This window comes from Diaphorina citri, unplaced genomic scaffold (genome assembly GCF_000475195.1).
Source record: "Diaphorina citri unplaced genomic scaffold, Diaci psyllid genome assembly version 1.1 scaffold1, whole genome shotgun sequence".
Lineage (NCBI taxonomy): Eukaryota > Metazoa > Arthropoda > Insecta > Hemiptera > Psyllidae > Diaphorina > Diaphorina citri.
The window spans coordinates 371,333-390,854 of NW_007377440.1; the positions used below are offsets into that span (position 1 = coordinate 371,333).

General features: G+C 34.9%; 1 protein-coding gene across 1 annotated transcript in view; it reads right to left on the reverse strand.

The window, feature by feature from the left end:
* Positions 1-14,228, reverse strand: part of LOC103505247 (plasma membrane calcium-transporting ATPase 3) — a 73,879-nt gene extending 59,651 nt beyond the window's left edge. The window contains exons 1-2 of the mRNA XM_026821145.1: positions 14,120-14,228; positions 13,662-13,769 (exon numbers count right to left, since the gene is read on the reverse strand). The gene's annotated coding sequence lies outside the window, so the exon portion shown is untranslated. The remainder of the gene's footprint in view (positions 1-13,661; positions 13,770-14,119) is intronic.
* Positions 14,229-19,522: the final 5,294 nt, after the last annotated feature.

A 19,522-nucleotide genomic window follows, 5' to 3' on the forward strand; every position in this document is an offset into this window, starting at 1 on the left:
GTTCATCAGAATCAATTGGATTTTCTTCCTTCAAAATTGCGCATATAGGTGAATACCGGAACAAACACAGAGAGAAATGAATGGGTTAATGTTAAAACAATATTATTGTAATTAATAAAAATATATTTGCGTGAAATCTATTGGCCAACTTCTAATGTATTATTACCTCATGTTATATTAATGCTTTATTATCTTTAAATAAACAAATATGTAGATAATTCATTGCTCAATTTGACATTGTGTATGATAAAAATCCAATTGAAAATAAAATAAGATTATTGCAATTACATCATCAGACACCAAAAACAACGCATTATTTTACTATAGGTACCTATACATGAGAACTATGAGTTTTGCTTTGTTGTTTTTACTGGGCCTATAATTAGGTAAGAACAATCATGTCTTGCCTCTTTAGGTGCAGGAGGGCCATCAGTAGTGGAACTTCAAGATCAGAACACTTAGTAACATGGTGAGCTAATTACAAGATGCAAGATCCTAGCCATCCTTTTCATAATTTACCCATTTCATCTTCTCAGACCAAGTTATGATGAATGGGGGAGAATTTTCATTCCAAGTTGACAGCATAAAGACGTAACTGGTAATTAAATAGGTACTGCCAGTTCTATCCTCATTAATTAGAATGGAGGTTACTCTTGGAGAAAAGTTGCCATTATTTTCTTTCTTCCCTTTTTTCTACATAAACATAAGAATAATGATGGAAAAATAAGATGGAGAAGAGAGAAAAAACATAATGATAGGGAATTAGAGGAGTTTTTTTTTTTCTTGCGGGAAATATGAGTTTGTGAGAGTAATGGTAGGACATAAGTCTTACTAGTCTGGTCTCTTTTTTCCTAGATTGAATTATTTTTACAATTTTAATACAAGGAGTGATACAGTGTTTGTTGTTGTTGTTGTTGTTGTTGTAGTAGTAGCAGCGGCAGCGGACTACTGTTCCTCTCCACACTCCCTCTCTTGAACTCCAGGAAGGAGGCAACCTGGGTTGGACTTGTCCAGAGATCAAGTGGTGTTAGGCTGGTCGAGGGTCGATGTTTGATGTTAGGGTCGAGTCTGGATAAGTAAGAGGATAAGGGATACAGTGTTTATAGACATTTAGCCGTTTTATTAATAACCAGTGGAACTCATCACCTATCCTATAAGAGATCATTAAAATCTTACCTCAGATCTCAATAATTGATAGTTAATAATTTGTGATGGAAAATTTGGGAAAGTGAGAACTCGAAGAAGTTATGCTCCCCACATTCACTTCTCTGTCCCTAGGCTACCCGAGTACTCGACAAAAGCAATGTGTGGATTTATTTCCATATTGCCAAATTCATTATTGTAAACACCATTTCACTGCTGTTACTCGGATCCAAATCAACATACATGTGTCTTGAGCATAAATATTTAACATATTCAAAATCATATTAATGTTTACCCACTCATACACCGAGTAGAGGTATAAATATTTCAACTCATCATCACCAGCAACTTTTCCTTTCGCTTTCTAGGTCAAAGGTGAAAAAAGTTTTGGTTTGATAACAGCGCAGGCATAATATGAATTATTATCATAGAACCTTTCATTACTAATGTTAATTTTAAGTCAATTTTTTCCAGAACAAAGCGGTTTTTTCCAGTTTGCTATTCAGCTAATTGAAATTGCATTGATCGAATTGTAGGTACATTTTAATATTTCTTCAAAGGTCATAATATCCATCACAAGTGTGAAAGGATTTCCTCCTTTTAGTCCTAAGGCATTTTTTTCCTTCCCAATTAAACAATTTTGATTAATTTAAGATCTCTGTTTGATAAATATACGTAATCTAAGGATTTGTTTAATTACACAAGAAGAGATACACCTACTGATACTACTCCAAAACAAATGGAAACAAACTAATGATTATAGATAGGTACCTATGTAGGTAATATGTATGTACAATGGCATTAGGTTGATAGTTGAAATTCAGCAGGATTATCAAACACATAAACATTGATTAAACATTACAAAACAGTTCTCATAGGTAAAACTTCATTCCTAGAAATTCCCCTACCCTCCCCTCCTACAAAACCTGAACTTTTCTTCCCTAAAATTTCTCCCAAGCCACGGGAGCTCGAGTTGTAGATAACTTTGTAACAGGGAATGCATGACCTAGTTTCAGTTTGCACATTATTCCAGATATTTTCTTCGCTATATTTTGCTCATTTTTTCCTCTCCTCCCCATCATTTCTTTACAAAAAGGTTCGCGAGAAAAGCCCGTCCTTTGAATATCACCACTTTTATACGTAATAACAGGAACAACAGGGTGGCCTGAGAAATATCCTATCTGGAATTTTTCTTCTAGACACATTAAAAAAAATATATATACACCTACCTTTACTTGGCTAATAATAAACCTACCTTTGATACTTCGTTTTCATACCCAATCAATTTTCTATATTCAAAGAAATAAAGTTAGAAAAAGAAAATCTTTTTCTACCTAGGTAGGAGGTAGGCAGGTATTACAGTTAATATTTTTACAAAGCTAATTGGTAAGACAAAAAAAGAGGACATATTGCAATATACCCACGTACTTGTTCAGAATTTAATAAATAACATTTTAAATAAATAGAATTTAACTGAAAAGGTCCTTTAATGCTTTTATTTCATTTCCAAATAGACTTGAAAGATGATACACAAATATAATGAAATTAGAAAACAAAAGAGCAAAATTTTTGCCTAAAGTACCTAATCTCTATTATTCTTCCACTTTAAATTTTCCCCTCTCATGTTCCTTCCATTCTCAGTTTCAAAAACCTGGCACATGACAAACCTATCAGCACTTATACACAGAGCGCTTATAAAAGACACTTTTAGTAGCTTTGGTATTAGACCTGTCTTGCAAATTTAGAGCGAAATTACCATCTCCTTCCTCTTATATTTCTTCCCCTTTCCTCTCTTCTTCTTTCCTCCTTCTCCTCCCTCTTTCGTTTTCTGTCTCGAAAAACTGACACATGACAAAACTACATTCATCCCATCCAGCCGTACGGTATTGCAATTAAGAAAATAATCCATGTCCCTAGCATTTCATTTTCCCCAGCACCACAGGAGAAACTGAGGGACAGAGGCTTAAAGGTAGGTAGGGAAAGTGAGGGAGAACGGGAGAAAAGGGAAAGAGAAATGAGACACAAGTAAATAGGTTTATAAAAGGGGGAAAGAGAGAAAGGGAAAGGGGCGAAGAGTGGGATGGAGAGTTAAAATAGGACAATAGAGAATAAAGAAAGGACTGGATGGAGTGAAGAAGAGAACGGATCAAAGGGATGAGATTTATATTGGGACAAACAAGGGAAAGGTTAGGCTCTGAAGGAATGCCTTGCGGTTACGGAGCACTTTGTATCTATACGAGAGCTTGAGAGATACTGCAGTTGTTTACTCCTAGGGCCCCATAGGTAACCTGGGCGGAGGACCAACGAAGGGAAAATAATCCATGGAAAAGAAACTTGAAACTTATCCCTGTCCTTAAGCGGAGGACCAAAGGGCCTTTAAGTTTAAGTAATTAGAAACCTTTAAGGAATTAAAAAGAAGGACCAAATGGTTGACGAAGAGAAAAAACAAGAAAATTTCGTTTGGGAAATTGTACGAGTATGTTATTGTAAATAATTGGTAGAGTTGTCATAGTTATTCCTTCCTTGCTTGTTCTTCTGTCAGCATTTTCTACTGATAGGGTCACTCTTAGAAATTAATTTAATGGAGCTCGACACAATGGAAGAGTAGAAAGCATCTACTTACCTAATTGTTTATTTACACGGAAAAGAAAATAATAATTTCTGAGAATTAAAATGTAAGAGCCAAGGGACATGAAGTCTACACTTCTAAATTCTGCAGACTTTACGAAGCATAATCAAATTTATATTTGATGATGTTTTATGAATTTTATGATACATAATATTTTATATGTACAATATTTGACGTTGTTTCCACGTCATGTAAAATCCAGCTGTTCGGGGTCTGTGTGCCAAAAGTGTGCACCCAATATTAAATGTCTGATGTACCCGCGGGATTTGCTCTTCTTGGATCCTAAAATCAACCCAAAGAACACACCACAAAATAACATGGTCTCCTTGGCTTTTTCTCACCTCCGTCATTATTGCCTTCTTGTACACGACTTGGAAATTCGGGTGTAATGGATGAGATAGAAAATTCAAAAACGAAGAAAAATTATACTCATTTAACTAAGACACATGTTTTACACATTTTGTGTTTTATGTACGGTGCTGCTATGGGAGAATAAAATGAAATTTCTAAATTTAATTTTAAATGACCGTGACGAAAAGAAGAAGAAATTTGAAAATTACGGATACGGCATTTCGTTGTTCTAAAGTGTGGGGCCCTTACATGAAATATTGTACACGTCAACATTTTCAACTCGGTTTCCTTCAATGTTTCCCCCCCGACAAAGAGCAGAAAAAAAGGTCCATCACACCTCTGTGGATGTGGTATTAGTGATAAATGAATGAATTTGAAATACGTTATTCCAACCACCTGTATGAGGTTTATTGCTAAATTTAATGCCACTGTATGCACAATACAGATTTGAGACTAGATTATACCGAGGGAGATGCCCATTAAAAATTAACGCTTGATTTACTCTTAGCCCCGTTTGCCTGTGTTTCATTCTCTCCTACCTCTCTTTACTCATCATTCTGGTCTACCTCCTTCGTCCCTTATCACTTCTCCTTGCCCCCCTGATGCCTACCTTCCATTCCCTTCCATCTTTCACACACTAGAAAGATAGGAACTTGAGGATTGTGAAAATTGCTGGAATTGTTAGAACTTGAAAGCTTTTGTGGTGCCGTGTGTAAAATATTTACATCAATGAAGCTCATCGTACTTGTCTTACAGGATGGAAAACAAAACAGATGAATACAACAGCTTTATTTTGAAGAAAAAGAAAGGAATTTGAATATATTAGTAAGGCAAATTCAATTGGTAAAGAGGTTATAACTTAGACTAGGTAGTAAAATAAAAAGAAAGAAAAATGGCCAAAAGTCCTCGTGTTCATATATTTCAAGGCTATCTCATTTACTATTGAATACCCTATACCTACAGCTTATTACCTTACTTTATAAACAAGCTGTACCCACTAACGATGACGGTTAGAATTGATTTTTCATTAAAATGTAAACAATTCTTACACCTCGGAAATGTGATGATAGCTTTCAACATAGCTCAGCAGTTTTCAGGTGTTAAACCTTTCAATACGGGTGTCCTAGATTATCTATTCAACACTCACAACACTACAATACTATTTATTTCACGTCATAGGTACCTGCAATTTAGAGGAGTTAGTTGTACCTAAAAATTATTTAGGTACTAGGGTTTAGATACCTAATATGATGATAGCATTATTACTGGATAATCAAAAATAGGTAAATGAGTACCATATTCCAAAGACCATTCACAGGTAGGTATGAGCAAAAATCTGGTCACTCAATGCGAGCTTCAGGCTATTTAGCTTAAAAGTACCCATAACAAATGAGTAGGTAGGTAGGTCGGGAGGTACCTGCATATACTTAAAGCACCAATAATATAATTAATGTAGGTCAATTAGATACCTTCCTACAATAAATTACCATATTGGAATTTCAAAAGTTTAACACTTGAATGCACTTTGAACTTTCCACTCAGCCTTATTTAAATTTAATGCAAGTTGAAAGCTTGAACGTGAAAAACTTTTACAAGTGTGTGAGTGTGTTTAAATTAAATTTTATACTAGGTTAGTTTTCTAAAAGCACAAACTGTTTTATTGAAATTAAAAAACGAAACTTTTAATAGGGCAACTTACTGAGGTATTACAGGAAATTTCCTTATCTCAAACACTTCTACAGATAAAATAAATGATTAAGAAAAGTCAGAGTTGCAAAGGGTTAATTCATGGCAAATCAAAATTTATCTGAACTGCTCGGTGAAAATATTTGAAGCTAAAACAATAAAATCGCCAAGCTATTTTGTATTGAAATTATAAAACAATTTATTATTTTAGAACATTTTGTCCCAAACGATTTTGCCTAGGCCAAACAGCCAATTTAATATTACTGGTAGGATCATACTGAAAAGTCCCTTTAGCCCCGGAATCTAAATACAATAGGAATTCGGTATGTGAACAGGCTATAGAAGCTGTATTCCGATTTCCGATGCATATTTCAGTTCATATTATTATTATTATTTTTTTTTTTCCGTGCGAGAAATTTGCGTGTCTAATCCGTGTGGTTCATAGAATAATTCAAACAATATTACAATAATAATTTGAAAAAAAAAAAAAAAAAAAAAAAAAAATGGAAATTTGGAAAATTCCATAAACCTAATTGATTTTCACTTGGTTCTTCTTGTTCTCCTTCAGTCTGCTTCTTGCCCTAGTCCCAGTCCCAGTCCCAGCTCCTTCCATTGACCTTTGAATTTAATTGATGGCGGATTCATGATGTTAAGGGAGATGGGAGAGATTAGAGAGAAAATATTATGATGTTGATGCTTTGGAGCTGGTTAGGGACGAGGGAAGTTTAGTTGAACACTAGGAGCTATAATACCCACCTACTACCTACGGACCCGGCGTGTTGACCTCTTCCATTATACCTAAAACCCACATAGTACAGCTAGGTATCACACAACATACAGTTTTAGACTTTAGACAAATCTGATATGATTCCGATATGAATGTGTTAAAGCTCAGACAAACAGTGTGGCTAAAATAAACCCCAAAATAGCCCGAAATTTCCGTTATAATGTAACTCTCACACTTATAATGTACATTTTATTGTTGTTTACATTGTTTACACATATGCTATTATTGAGTGTAAGAGATTGTATGGTGTTCAATCTTCCTAAATCGTTTTGTAAGGCAAATAAAAAAACGGAGAAAAATCATACTCTTCGAAATTTCCGCTCATAAAATTCGAACAATGTCATCACTCCATAAAATTAAATGAAATTCTTTCATTTGAAATGATGTATGAGAATCTATGATGGATTGTGAAGCTGAGCAGTCCAGGCTCCAACAGGAGCAGCTGGGAGATAAATATGCTGGAAATAATTCTGCTCTCTGCTAGCTTAGTAAATGAAAAATGATAAATAACGTTTAAATTCTCTTCAATTTGAAAACCAGAGTGGTTGGAGAGAGTTTACTGGAGATGCTGGACATGTTAGACAGATGTTTAAGACAAGTTTATTCTCATCATCCAGCCACAACACTTCCACTGTGAACAGACTGTGTGATAGTAGCTAGCTATTTATCAACTTCCACAATTATGGGTACCTACATAAAGAAATCTTTCCCTTTACCCTGATGAAAAATTTCAAATTTTCCAGAACGGTCAACAGGCCCTGAAAATTACAGGGAGCATAAATAATTTACATTTCTCGAAAAAATGTGCCATACATCATACATACATTAAATTTTTCTAGTTTATGCGTTCCTAAAATTGGAGAGAATTTTTTACTCTTGTTTTTTTTTTCTACAAAATAATGGACTTTTTATTTCCCCATACGTAGAACACACACATAAATACATGCTTATACTGAAATAATAATTGAATTTCTCTTTGCTATGGAAACTCAGACTTCTCTTTTACATAATGTACATAAAACTTTATACATCCAGCAGAAATTGATAGACATTTGATTATTATAAAAATATAAAAAAATAGTAGGTTGGTCACCCAATTTTATTTTAAATTTGTTATTTCATTTATTTATTTTAGTATGACGGAAAAAAATAATAAAAGATAAACACGAAGAAGAAACTTGAACACAAAATGACCGTCTAACTCAGTGTTTCCCAACCTGGGCGATATCGCCCCCTTGGGGGCGATGGAGATTTTCATGGGGGCGATGAAGCCTTAGGGGGCGGCTGATATCCGCTCAATGGGATTCCCTATTTGTCACACCTCAGGGAGAGTTTGAAAGGAGGAAGCATAACGGTTTATTTTTATGCTGATATCCGCTCAATGGGATTCCCTATTTGTCACACCTCAGGGAGAGTTTGAAAGGAGGAAGCATAACGGTTTATTTTTATTTTCTGTTGTGACGTCATTCCGTGGTATCATCTATGTGATGGTTTCATCTCTCATGATGCTGTGTACGAGTCGGTGGGGTAGCATTATCTTGGAGTGTAGCATGAGGTAGCTCAGTCAACGAGGTGTCTTCAGAAACATAATGTGGGTGCGCCTAGATCTGACGAGAAACTGGGCATATTGTTATAAATACAACGTTTTATAGGCGAAACTAACGATATGGACATCTGCGATTTCATTGACACTTTCTAATGAAATTTTTTAGCAAAAAACTATTTTCGCACCTCTCGTTTTCAAATCTAGATCAAACCTATTGGCCTACATTGGTAGGATTGACGAGCACAATGAAACTAACACGAATCTAATTTATCTCTCTTCATCTTCTAATCAATTCAATACTGCGAGATAGAAAGCCGATGAGACATTTCTAGCCAAGGTAAGACAAAGTTAGGTCTTATTGTATGGATAAGATCGGTGTCGGTGCGTTTAAAGTTATCGAGCTTGAAGAGCAAACGGACAAGTACCTGTGGACTGCTGTAATAAAGGCCTAGGACTAGGACTAGGAATATCATTAAATTTGTTAATTTTAGTAATAGGTAAGACAGGCCAAAATACATCTAGGCAAATGTGGGGTAGATAAAGACATTTCGAGACTTCACATCCAACAACCCATATGAAATAGGTAAGATGAAGATAACACTCCTTGTTTTTATCACGTTATTCTACACAATCAAAACGAAATGGATATGGAGCTCTGACCCTATTTCCATGGGAGCGAATATTACGAACCTCTCCCATCTACCTACGTCATTTCAAACAGCCTTCGGGCAAAAACTTTTTGGTACGGTTGCTGTACTTCCCTCCCCCCCTCGAATATACAATTCAGGTAATATTTCCCATCCTTTGTCCCTTGAGTTCTGTTGTAAAAAAGGGAAAATATTTGCCTACGGAAGTTGTACCCTTAAAGAGGTATCTGGTTATTGGGTAACACGTATCTACCCATTTATACGGGGCCAGTTTCATCTGAAAATTCATCTTCATTTGTGATGTGGTGGTAAAGAATGCCTCAGGCATTAACATCATCAAGTGGTTGCCTTCCAAAGCCAAACAGAATGGTTACTGACTAGTCTGACTGCTTAGCTAGCTCTGATACATGAATTTTCAGCCAAGCCACTCCCTGGGATTTTTACTTCCTATCTCTCTTCCACCTATCTATCTCTCTATCCATTATCTTTCTTCTTTGTCTAGAGTGGCGACATTAACTGAAATCAATTTCCCTCCCTCCCAGGTTTATCTACCTCCCCCTCCTGCATCCCCCCCTTCTATCTCGGAATGACAACATTAACTCTGACATTTTAACTCACATTCTGCTGTAGAGTCGAATTCAAATTTCACTTCAGCTCTCTTCCTCTTCACATTGTTGAAAAAAAAAAAAATTGTTAACTCTTGGCAATCTGGGAACAATGTCTAGGTGATGAAATATTCAAAAGTTAATTCCACAAAATGAACTAATCTACCTGAACTCGATCGGCACTGGAACCCTTCTAAAGGTGTGTCCATACATGGTCGATCGGACCGTCCACACTGCCTCGACAACATAGATTCACCTCATCGATTGACGGCCGGTCGACTATGTTTGGACTCACCTTAATAAAGTAGGTAAGTATTTTCCTAGAATGAAAAAAAGGCATAGTGCTTAAGGCTCGTCATATATTGGGAGCGTAGTAGCGTGACTAAGCGTCCAATCTCCGACGGGTCTGTGACATCGAAGAGGGAAAACCAGGGATGCGATTTATAGACGAGATACGAAGGAGGTGGAAGAAGAGGGTGGGGGAAAAATAGAGAGTCCCCGAATAGAGACACGAGAATAGATAAATAGAGAGCCAGAAGAAGAGGAGTTGGGGTAACTGAAATTCTGATGGGTAAAGCTCTCAGGGGAACAGTTAAAGCAATTTTGTCTATGATCAGGGGAACTTTGCAAAGGGTTATATTAGTGGAGATGCTAGATATACAATATAATAATAATAATAAAGGTTGGGAAACACTGGTCTAACTCACCCTTCCTTGAATTTCCTCGAATTCTTCGTCACCTTGTTTGAACTTTCCACAAGATCAATAAAAATAGGAAGGTAATTACCACGTTCCTACCAAAGAATAATTTACAAAGACAATATTTTGTGAAGGTAGGTAAGGTTGTGTGTGTTTAAATATATTATTATGTCAAGAAAATGAGGTACCTAGAGTACAAGGTGAGGTAGAAAACTTCACCAGGTTTGTCAAAAAACTTTAAAGTTCAAAGGACTAGTCCGGTTCATTGTGATCATAGCTAATGGGGAAATCACAAAGATAGTTAAAGTGTTTTAAGAAAATAAAAAAGAAAGTAAAAATACAAAGTACCTTACACAATTACAAAATAAACTAACGATCACTTGTGCTTTGGACATTGTAGACCAACAACCTACAAAAAACTGATGTAATGTTTTGGTTTCACTTTACTCTTTTCACTTATTCTATTTGGGTTATATTTTTCTAAAAAACGAAAGTACCTAATGAGCTAATGACTGATTGAATAATTAATGCCGTGGAATTAGTGAAATTTTTGAATATTTCATTGCTAATAGATTGATAGGTAAACATTAGCACAATAATTAGGTAACAGATTACTAGATAGGTATATATTTTATTTATCTAGAATCGATTTTCAAAATTGAAGTTTAAACAGCCACAGATAATAGCATACTGAGGAACACAGAAATCACATGATTATAGTTGACATGATTCACGTGTCAATAATGCCAATGAGCGTGGATTTTGAGGAGGGTTTGAAGGGGGAGGCTAGTTTCTAAAAGGCCAAAAATATCTTGAACTTTTAGTGCCACTCATTTGTATAGTCATTAGCTCATTAGTCATATTATGACTGACACCACATATACCGAAATCACACTTTTTTTGCTTGGGCATTTAAAGCCTTAAATATCCCATAATTATCAAAGTATGCCATTGTCCCCTGCTCTTCTTTTTTGTCAACGGCCCTGGGTATTATAATCAAATATCTGGTCTTACCAATGAAAATATTTTGACTTGTGTTCCAACAAGCCTATCGGTGCTCCCAACATGATGTCCAAACTTTGAAACAATAGGGTGAATAACAAGTTGATATTAACACATAATTAGCTCGGTATACTTTCAGCATAATTTTGTTTTCCTGTACCTATACCTGGGGATGTATTTCAATACATAGCTAGGTAGGTGTATTGTGAACTAAATTGTACCTATCAACTACTTAACTGGGTATTAAGCATCATCTTATGGGTGAATTTCAATGAATCTTTTATCTCTTTGTTTTAGTTTACTATCTAGAAGTTTAATCTTCTGGTTAGTTTAACCAATGGACAGTGAAAGCGGGCACTATATGTTTTTTCTATCTTTTTCAGAGATACACGGCAAAAATCCCAAGGGCTAAAATATCCCGTGAAAATGTACAGTCAGAAAAAAAAGAGAATAGGGAAAACAGTCATAGAAAATGAGGAAAACCGGACACATAAAATAACTCGCATAACTTTTGGCACCACATGTACCCCCACATGTGTCAATCAACAATTCCTACAAAATTGATTAATTATTTATTTACACTTGATCGGAAGCATATTTCAAATAGATTCTTTGCTATAGGTGTACCTATTTACGTACATAATTTACATATTTATATTAGTTACCCATATGTAAGTACCTTTTTATTGAAATTTCTAGCAATAAAAGTTAAGACAGGCCTCATTTGGAATTCTAGATTTTGTACCCAATATTTACAACACTGAGTTTCATCTTGGTTAAAATTTTAAAATGTAAATTTACAATGTAAAATAATGAGAACACGCAGGAGTTGACAGAATATTTGCTCTACAAGGTGTAAGAAATGCATGGCGACATTTTCTAAGAGCGCCGGGTTGTAATTTGTCAGCAGATTTTCAAGCGACAGATTCCCCATGCAATTTTTTTGCTGATATCCGCTCAATGGGATTCCCTATTTGTCACACCTCAGGGAGAGTTTGAAAGGAGGAAGCATAACGGTTTATTTTTATTTTCTGTTGTGACGTCATTCCGTGGTATCATCTATGTGATGGTTTCATCTCTCATGATGCTGTGTACGAGTCGGTGGGGTAGCATTATCTTGCTAGCTTGACGGATATTGAACCTGACATAACCAGCCTCTGTAAAGCTCACCAGGCCCAAGGGAGCCATTAACCATGAAGTACCTGAATAGAAATGCCGTCATGTCGCGACACCGTCCCTATATAGTTTAATTTGAAATTGCTGATTTTATAAAGTGAGACTTTGAACATAAATAAATAAGCTATTGAAATTTTAATCAAATTGAGCAGGTATAGTAGCCACTGTCGCTAGAGTCATTGATTGGCTTTCAGCAGCTCCATTTCAAAGGAAACATTTTACAGGCAAAGAAAAAAAAATCACTAAAAAGTAATAGCTTACTACTTGTATGTTTATCAAACTTGTGAGTTCAGAACTTTGCAAGCATCAGTCTTTATTGACCTACCTATGATACGTTTCGCAAAGAAAAAAAAAAAAAAAAAAAAAAAAAAAAAAAAAAAAAAAAAAAAAAAATTTTTTATTTTCCTTTTTTTTAAATTATTTTAAGAAAAAAAAAAAAAAAAAAAAACCGAAAGATCTATCTTCAGTTTCCTGATTGATTAATTAATTCTAGGTAAACTGAGGGATACACAAGCATTTCCAGCCACATGAAAAATGTTATTTTTATAAATAGAAGTACTCGCATAGAAGACATGATAATATTCCAAACTCCCACACCCATCATGGAAAAAAATCAGGGAACCATGCAAGTGCTCCAATATTATTATTACATTTTGCGAAAAGAAAAAAAATTGCAGAGTTATTTCCCAAGAAAATAGAAATATCGAGGCAAGGAAAAACGTGTAGGAAAATTTGATTAGGTACCTACCTTCTTTATATGCGTATTTCTATTCAAGAAAATAATTATCTTTGAGGGTTTGAAAAAAAAGAGGAAGAAAAATCCGACACGAGTTTGAACTAAAGGAAAATGAAAATTTTTCCCGTACAATGAAATAATGACCTTTTGTGAAAATATCACTCTTTTCCCCCGAACATCATACCTAGGCTGATGAGAATACTTGTGTTTATTTTAGTCGATTTGAATTTCAAATGTAGAATTATGTTTCTTATTTTAAAAATCTAGGAAAGTAATACCTATAGGTACAACCTAATCCCCTCTCCTGTTTTCCCCCATGATTATGTTTATGTACTTGGATAATTTTAATAATTTACCCTTTTCTCTTTTGATACACCTAAGTTTAATTTCATAAAAAATACTAATTTATTTTTTAGAAATACGATGAAACAACTAACAGAAGTAGGCCCAAATGCTGATATCAAGATTCTCAATTTGCTCCTCTTGTCCCCATTTCGAGTTGAAAAAATAGGCTTCTTTTCAATACCCACGAGATAGAACATCTACTACCTATATAATTGTAGCATTTTTCTAAGCTTAATTTTTCAAAACTAAAGAGAAAAGATATAGAAAATTTGAAAGCAAAGAAAAATTGTGTGAATAAATAACTACTTACTTGAGGTTATTTCTGCGAAGTTCTGATTTAAATTAAATGTACAGGATCACTTTCAATACACCATGCTTTCAACTAATAAAATGTTTGAGATTAAAACAAGAAACAAAACTAGAAAAAAAGATGCAAAATAATTAGAAAAATAAAACAAAAAAAGATGTAAAAACTGAAGAAAAACCCCTAGGATTTCAGACAGTCCAAGGGAGTTATCAGTTAAGATGAGAAAATTGCTTTACATTTGTGTGATTCCTACTCGAGGGAAGAAAAATCGAACATTAGGGGAAAAACGTTAAAGAACAAAGTTTGTTTTAAAACATTCGCAAAAAACTTTAGAAAGCAAAATCTTTGGATATTTTTCGATGCTCACTGTGAAAAACTCGGACGGTCACGAAAAAAATAAATAATTTTGAGATAACAAAATGAGGGAAACGAAATTAGATTTATTCTTGTGGTGTAGGTACCCTAGAGAAGTTTTACGCTGTCAGGGTATCCACCGCTCTATTCTGTCACACGCGAAACTTGGAAACACTACAACTGTTCCTTTCAATCTGGCTGCCTGTTTGAAAATTGTGACAGAAAACTTCGGGGTGAAAAATCGCATGCGCTCCGGCTTGAAGAAGCGAAACAAATTCCTCGTTTTTATGTTTGACGCGAGCACCATCTGAGTACAAAGTTATTTATCACGAAGCGAAGTTTTTTCTGTTGAGGAACGCCAGGTTCTGAGGCTGTGGAAGTGTGGAGTCTGTTGGCACAGAGAAGATTTCAGAATGCGTGATATAGCGGTGACCAGGTGAAAAAATTGAGAGTGGAAAATTTGGCCAGTAAAACAGCTGCACTCACTTCCTCTGCCCCTTGGTCCCAAAAAGAACCTGTATTTTCATTAGTTAGAACAAGCATGTCCACATACATGTACAATATCTACCTGATTTCTCTCTAGCTTGTTTTGATCAACTGCAGCATCAATATGCTTATTTGTACTGCTCGAATAAATAAACACTTGCACGAAATCCTTGGAAGAAAGGATTTGCACGAATCTCAACATTGAATATAGGTAGGTATGACTGGGGTAAAAACAACAGGAACATAGGGAACAAGGATTACCTTCTGTCAAGTTTTGTCAATATCCTGGAAATCAAGTTTCTCTTTCTTGGAAACCTGGAATCCAATTCCACAACCACTTTTTTACCTCTGTGAAAATTATCTCTCACAATATCTTGTTCCTCTGGACATGTTTGTTTCAATCTAGGTTGTGTTTCTTTCCTTGTCATCTTCTTCCTCTTTTGTCATCTCCTTGTCCTGTCAGTCAGTTTTCTGTGTCGCATGTCGCCATAAAGTTGTCTTCCTCACCGTCATGCTAATTCCATTAGTTCCACTCTTTCTCTTTCCCATTTCTCTCAATCTCCCTTTCCTATATCCCGTTTCCTCTACCTCTCTTTTACTTATCCTCATCTCAATCTTGCTTTTCACCGTCCTTTCCTTTCCTCTATACACATTTCCTTGTTAAGACTTGACGCCACCAGAGTTAAATGAATTTTTCGTTCTGTCTAAAAAGGATAAAAAAGAAAACGAACTTTAAACTACACGGCGCGACAGCATGCTGCGGAAATTCTCTTGGCCCTAAATGTTAAGCAACCCTCGGGCGTGGTGAATATTCAGATGAGGGACCCCCGTGGGACTTGTTGAAATTGCTTTGGTTGTAAGATTTTCTAAATGGCGGAGTGCCCGAGCAAGGAAAAGTTCAAGAGAGAGAACAACCCTGTTGGGGCTATTTTCACAGTAGGTTTCAGAGCTACGAGTAGGTAGGTATATGTATTGCAATTTTACTAAAGAAGGCTTCTAAACACAGTCGTATGAATTGGAAACATGCTCCTGTAATCACTATCTCTTTAATTTTTTGTATGATAAGATTGATAAGTGATAAGACTGATAAGCAAAGTGCACTAAGCAAAAAATATACCATCTACTAAATAATAAGTATTTCAATAAGAGCAAAAATTAAGCACTGACTGACCTTCCTTTAGCAAATCCTTAGCTATACCACTGCTTTTGCGATCATACAAAGTACTTCAACCTGGAATCAAAAATAAAAAAGACAATAAATAGGGGTGGAAATTGATTGAAATTTATTTAATTTAAACATGCCCTGATTGAGACATTTTAATTCCAGGCCGATAAATATAGGAACCTTTCTTCAATGACTTTCATAAATCTAGTAGCTAGAATAATTAAATAAAAAATCCCCTGTTAGCACATATACTTACAAATTCAAATATTGCATAGATATTTTACAGTTAGCTTGCAATTTAATTAAAAGCGTTCATAAAGTTATTGGCAGCTAAAATATGAGATATTCTCTACATCTGCCATTCCAAGGTTTTCTATCCGCAAAACCATCGAATGCCTTTTCTATTATGGTGTGTTAATTTTCTAGCATTATAAATATTGTATGAACTGTAAGTATAAATTGAATTTCATTTTGAAGAAAATCCTCTTATTTGGATCTAAATATTTGGATTTAGAAGATAATGATGACAAATATCTACTGTTCTCTAGAAATCTATAAATAGATAAATTTTCAAATTTTCATTAGTCCTGTTCACTGAGTCGAACTTTCAAAAACCTCTTGTCGATATCATGGGAAGAGAAAGGACGAATCCTATTATTATACCTCTAGAATTTCTTCGAAATCAGAAGTTGGTTGGAAACATTTTCTACCTTTTGCCTAAGACCGCAAAGATTTTCCTTATCAATAGTTAGAAGATAAAAGCTTCGAGCTCAAAATTCGCACTTAGAAAATTGAAATTCTTAGAAAACACCCCAACCTCCCTCTAACAAAGGTTTTCGTCCTAGTACAATCTAATTTCAATAAGGGAATGACGCCATTCCAACACACACTTTTCTTCACGATAGGGTACGAGTGGAGTTTCTCTCCTTTCTTCTTTTACACTTTGTGTGCATTTTTAAAATTTTATAGACTTTCCTTTTACTTTGGAAAGAGAGATGTTTTGATGTTACTACTTACTTTTGTCTGTTTTATGCCACCGATTCAATTTATTTTTTATAGCCTACGTACCTACCTACTTTTAACTTGAGAAGTTTTATTTCTTTCTTCTTACTTTATTTTTCCTCTAGTTTGCCCTTATCGTGTTTGTTTAATCTGTTTATTTATTTTATATTTTGCTTCCTGTTTTGTTCAAGATGCCCGGGGGAGGTAACTTGCCAAGGTGTGGTGGTTTGCAGATAGATAGTATTAGATAGGTACGTTCTGTTCCCGATATATTTTTCCTCCCCTACCCTGGATTTATCTATTTTATAACAACATTGTTCATAGCACAAAGGTTAGTTCCATTTTGTTCATCCCTGGTGCTCTCTTTCCTTACTCTTCTTCTACTTCGTCTTTCCCTTCGTTCAACTGAAGGGTGTTGTGAGGACAAATGAGAATACTCGCATTGTACTTTCTCTCTTTCTTCATCTCTCCCATTTTACATTTCTCTTTACTCTTCCCTTTTCCGACTTTACTCCATAAAGGTTGTAAAAAATATTAAAGGGCGATGGAGTAAAAAAGAGAAACAAGGAAAATAATCATAAAAAATATGAAACCCGCCCTTGGCATACAATGAACTTCGGACACTGTTACGAGTAGATATACACGTAACAAAGTAAAAATCTCTTATTTCGGCAGATAATGCTTGTACTCGTACAGGTTATCATGTTAGGTTTTCATTGGTACATTATCTACATTATACAAATCAGCAAAATATTCTTCGGCTAAAATACTTGGAGTATACTCATGAAAAATACTCGAGGGAAGAAAAATTGGGTAGAAAATTAATGGTATTTTATAATAGGGTTTAAGTAGAAGAGCACTATATTGCAAGAGCACTTACACCCATATTTATGAACAAAATGCTGGCTCTCAGCAAGTGCTCAAGTATCAATTCCAAACATCTGATTGGCCAAAATTTGTTTAAGACTGATCTGAGATTGAGAATTTTTGTTCATAAATACGGGTGTTAGTCACCAATGGTCAGAGCAACGGAGGTTGGTTTTAATTTCAAACAAAAGAGGAGGTAAGAATATAGTAAGGAACCAAGAAGCTAACTGGGTTTATGAAAGTAAGCTGTAATGAGTTATGCAGAGAACATGAAGAAGAGGAGACAATATTCTAAAACATTCTTTATCTTGAAACTTTTTGAAATAAGGTATTTTATTTCGACAGAATAAAAGGTTTTAAAAAGGTATCTACCCCGTTTTTCCCTCAAAATAACATAACTCTGTGGAGTCTAGGACGGTCATTTTTCCCTTCTTTGTATAACTGAAGGGAAATTTTAATTCTGATTCTTTTTCCCCAGCATCCCGCGGAGTTTTGGCAAAGGACTTTTTGTTGGGAAAACGAATGAGTTTGAAGTTGTGGGAGGACATTTTTCTGGAGAACATCTCCTTGGAAGTAGGCAATGTAAACTTGGAAAAGTTTTAGCCAGACTCATTTGGAGACACGAAAGGAATTCATGTAGGTAGGTGGAAATCTTTTTTCGCCTAAAACTTTTCCCTCGGTGAAAAATGAGAGTCTATAATTTGCCTTATTAAAGTTTCTCAAATAACGTATGGCTTTTCTTCATTTTTCCTCGAACACAATCTCTTACTTCTTCCTCTTCATTAAACCATTATTTTCGTTTCAGGTTTGTTATTTTGAAAAAGGTGGCATTAAGTCGTAACAGATAAACTGAACAGTCAGGATTTTTCGTCAATAATTAAGTAAAAATATTATTCTGAGGAAAATTCCCAACAATTTTACCAACTAAGGCATGCAAAAGAGCAACATCGAAAATGCAGTGATAACGATATCGTTGATAGGTGTTAGCTGTGTTAGACACTACTCGCCTGGCAATAATAATACCTACTATCAAAGTCCATTTCTTAACAGCTATTAAGTGTCTATTAATTATTTTTCACTCCATGTTTCTTACTAAATCGTTAGAATAAAATACTTTACATATAGGTATGTATCAAAGGCTATTCGAGGCAATTTTTCTCTGAAAATCCATCATTAGGAGGCTGCCAAATGGTTATTACCTATTTATTTATTCATAGTGCACCATTTACAAGCTCCGTTCAATGCACTTTGCAAGTGTACTTTAGACTGTAAATTGCAGGCTTCATTTTTTGTTCTATGAAATAAATTGTCGCGACATTTTATTTATTTATTTATTTATTATTTTTTTTTTTTGAAATTGCTATAAAGTCGCTTTATTTGTAAGCATATCCTAACCTTTTCATACCTTAGAAATAAATAATATTACGTATAACAAACACTGATTAGGGGATGTCATAATGGACTAAGGAAAATAATAATAATAATAGAACTACAAGAACAGAGTAAGATTTCAAGATGGTTGCCTAACTTGGTCCCAGGTGAAGAATGATTGTTTCTCCACTATCGGTTCTACAAGTCCCTAGAAAATGTGGTTTATGTTAGTAGTCGCTTCTTGCCTGGCGAAGTAAGTTTCACAACATCCCATTTATCGATGATTGATAATATGATTCATGACAATCATGACATGTTATACTCGCGTTCTCTGGCGAAGTTTCATGACATTTTATACTCTCAGTCCTTGTTAAACTTGAACTAACAGAAGTTATTACAAAGTTATAGAAACCATGGAATAAAAGTTCAAAAGGAGGGAGATGAAGAAAAAAGAATAGGAAAGAAAAAAGAACAATGACTCATATTGAAGTCAATCCTCAGCTCTCTCTCTCTCTCTCTCTCTCTCTTTCTCTTTGTCCTTTGAGAACTACAATTATGTTGCAAATTTATCCCTTTCAGTTCCCTAAAAATGTACAATGTAAATTCTAAGGCTCTTTAT